Genomic DNA, 3,862 nt, shown 5'->3' with positions numbered 1-3,862 from the left:
GAATCTAGCTATGGTTTTGTTAGCAAGGTGAAAAGCGTATTTAATTTGTTTATTGTTGTCAGTCTGATCGGTGTCGGCATGATGTATTTCACAAGTTAAGCATCGGTCTTTTTTTGGTTGGAAGAAATCAATATTAAATTCGCTGTTGAATATTAATCGGTACTGATCTTTACTAGCAATGTTTGTTTTAGAATGGAAATTCATCCACTCAACATACAGTGCATATAGTTTGGGAAAACTTAACGATTCATCAAAATAAAGTTTAGATGTTTTTTTACGGACATAATGAGATTCCTTTGTAGGTATACTACGAATATGAGTCCTAACGGATTCTTTAATTTCTTCACTCACTTTTTTAGGTCTATTTGTATGCTTCCCCCGCATGTCTTTAAAAGCAATATTAACGTCATTAATATCAAGTTTCTTAAACATAGTAGTCAACCACATATCAGAAATATCAAATGTGTTTAAAAAAGTTTTTTTACATACTTGTACTGAATTACTCTGAGAAGCTTTATAATCATCCTTTTCTATTGCCAAATAATATTTATACGTACACGTTCTTCTAGATTTTCCATCTTTAATAATTTTTTCAACCTTCTTCTCAACTTTTTGTACATAATTAAAAATATAACGAAGTTGTGATTCATGATCACCCATTTTCCAGAATGCATCAAATAAATATTTTCTTCTTTCCTCAGTAATGACTTTTTTACAGTTACGAATACATTTTTCTCCGCATCCTGGCTTCATTTCTTTCTTTTTTATGTTTTTCCCTTTTGAATTTACAAAATCTTGACCAGTGTTTTTCATTTTTTTTATAACATTACATTTCCATAAACTTGGATCACGTCTTCTTTTTCGACCGGGTTACTTTTCGAGGGATAGTTTTTTTTATTGTTTATGCTTGAACTTGGAGAAGACAAAGCCAAACTGGAGTCATCTGTTGAATTTACCCTTGAGGTGGAGCAGGTGTTAATTTCCAGTGATAACAGCGAATTTTTCATGTTAGACAGTCCAGGAGTAGAAACTGAAATACCTAGTGCATTAACGTCATCATCATCCTGTGCAGTACCTGTGACCTCGGGTGATTCTGGTATAATAATATTTGGCCGGTTGGTGAAACCTAAACCACGGGGAGTTATCAAAGAATTAGAGCTGTCCATGTTATCTTCGAGTTGATTGCTGTTCAATATTTTATTTACACTTGGTGACCTGGTTGTTTCAGTACCTGAAAAGAACACAGGTTATTTTGATGAGAACAAGATAAAATATAAGAATGCAATCGTCATACCACATACACCCACTTTATAAAGCATTAACTTACTAATTATTATAACTGTTAACCAAAAAACATCAGAATTTATCTATTAATTACATATAAATTTGATCAGGTATAAAATAAAATTTCAAGCACTTCAATAGTTTTAAGCAGACATAATCGTATAATATACTTATTTATACATATAATAGCATATTAATTACATAATCTATAGAATGCACAAAAAAAAATATATTTACCGTCGATTTGTGAAGGTAGGTATTCAGAAACTTCTGCTGAAAACCCATCCTGTTCTGTCGCGTCATCTTCAGCATTTTTATATCTTTTGCCCGTTTTGTTACGAATTCTATTTTTAAATGTAATTAAATCTCTTCCTGAAATAAAAAAAGTCCGTTAAGGCACTCAGTTTATTTCTCTGTACATACTTTTTACTATATATACATACAGACATGATTAAAATCGTGAACCTTAATGTAAATTCTTACCATCAGTGAGAAACGGAACTCCAGATGACGTTATTGATGAAAATTCGTTATCCTCGTCTTGATGGGAACTCCGACATAATAATATGTTTTGTTTATTTTCGACTGAGTTGTACCTTGTAAATAAAATAAAAGTTAAACAAGTAGCTACTAAATTGATGCTTAAAATTATATATATTTGAACACTCTCGTGTTCAACAACAAAACAAATCCAATCAAGTAAAAAAAATATTATTTCAATAGTTTTGTGATTATAATAATACAATGAATAGGAACTTACAGTTTTCTCGTGTTGTCTCATCAGTACTATGACAAAAATCCAACATGCGTTTTGCACGGGCACGACTCATCATAATGAATTATTTAACTAATTAATAACCCTCCTTCTTCGCAGTCGGGTAAAAACAAATGAGGCTTAGTCGAATATAATCTCGAAGAACCACATTAAAATTGTGCCACGCACGAAGCAATTATATTTCCAGTATATGAGATAATATTTATTTATATGAGGGTATAAAGCATTGCTCAAATAAATTTTACCCTCAATTTTAATGTGAATAAATTTCAATGTGAAATTCAATGCATTTACGTATCAACATTGCTAAATTTTATTTATACACTTGTATTGTTATAAAAATAAAATAAAAAAAGTTTTAAAATTGACCTGCAAATATGTTGTACATAGTATTACAATACTTTTATTCTAATATTTACTAGCAGATTTCGTATAATAACATGGTAAGTCGTCATACTAAGTTTTTACGTTCTTCTTGATTGATTTATTATATAAATATGGAATAAAAATACGGTAACTACTGATGTTACTTTGTTGCACTGTACAATTTTAATCAGGAGAATTTGCGTAAATTGTAAGTAAGGTTGTTATAATGTTGTATTAACGAAATAAGACAAATGGCAAGAAAAACAGTACTTACCATTTAATCACACTGTCTATTTTATTAATTTTTCAAGATATTTATAAATTGATTAGACACATAGATAGACCTTTTTAAATGTATTCTCATGCTTTAAAGTAAAAAAAAATAGTAGAAAGACTTACAATGTTTTTACTATCAGGTGTCGAGTTTGTGTGTGCCATTCCGAATCCACTCGATTGCATTATCGAGCGCTTGTATAATTATTCGGATATAAATAAAATTTTAAGGCTTTTTGCATACATACTGCGGTTTCTTAATAATACTAACAAATAAAAGTAAATTAAATACTACTTACCTTAGCAGCGCTGAACTAAAACAATCGCTCATGCTTATAATCAGACATGAACAAAATAAAACAATTTCATGCTGAGTTTGATGCTTTAAAGAAAGGTCATGTCATTAAAGGAAAACTTGCACAACTCCATCCCTTTGTAGACCAACTAGGGCTCATGCGTGTGGGCGGTAGGCTTCATAACGCTCAAATAAGTTATGACAATAAACACCCAATCATTTTACCAAAGGGTTCAGTCTTCACTAATATGCTAATTAAAAGTGAGCACGAAAGATTACTGCACTTGGGTCCTAAGCTTCTGCTCTCGCATTTGAATAATAGGTTTTGGATTGTAAATGGATTGGAAGAGGTCAGAAAGATTACCATTAAATGTATAATTTGTTTCAGGCAAAAGGCTACAGTGGCCAAACAGCTCATGGGCTCCTTGCCAGCTGGTCGCGTCACTGCCACTAGCCGACCGTTCGAGAAAGTCGGAGTGGACTTCGCTGGGCCAATCGACGTAAAGCTCTCCCGCGTAAGAAAATCCGTAATAGGTAAAGGTTATATTGTGTTTTCGTATGCTTTGCGACAAAAGCAGTTCATTTAGAACTAGCCTCAGATCTTACGACAGAAACTTTCTTAGCGTGCTTCAGACGGTTAATTTCGAGGAGAGGCTTGCCCATTGAAGTTCACTGCGACAACGCAAGCACATTCAAATGCGCAAGGAGCCAATTGGCTGAGCTTTACACACTGCAGTCTTCCCAGACGCACCAGGCCAAAGTTCATAATTTTGCCTCACAGCAAGGTATTTCATTTCATTTCATACCTAGTTATTCAGCTACGTTTGGGGGTCTGTGGGAGGCCGCAGTGAAGAGCACAAAATACCATT

The 3,862-nt window shown here is 32.8% G+C and overlaps 1 long non-coding RNA gene across 1 annotated transcript; it reads right to left on the bottom strand.

Annotated features, from left to right (window-relative positions):
* Nucleotides 1-894: 894 nt before the first annotated feature.
* Nucleotides 895-1,823, bottom strand: LOC141436208 (uncharacterized). Its single transcript, XR_012452274.1, has 3 exons — nt 1,768-1,823; nt 1,522-1,656; nt 895-1,231 (listed from the first exon to the last, which is right to left on the bottom strand). It is a non-coding gene; the product is annotated as an uncharacterized lncRNA (long non-coding RNA).
* Nucleotides 1,824-3,862: the final 2,039 nt, after the last annotated feature.

The sequence above is a fragment of the Choristoneura fumiferana genome, chromosome 16 (genome assembly GCF_025370935.1).
Source record: "Choristoneura fumiferana chromosome 16, NRCan_CFum_1, whole genome shotgun sequence".
NCBI classification, from domain to species: domain Eukaryota; kingdom Metazoa; phylum Arthropoda; class Insecta; order Lepidoptera; family Tortricidae; genus Choristoneura; species Choristoneura fumiferana.
The sequence above is the reverse complement of the archived record's forward strand: the minus strand, read 5'-3'. Positions and strand labels throughout refer to the sequence as shown.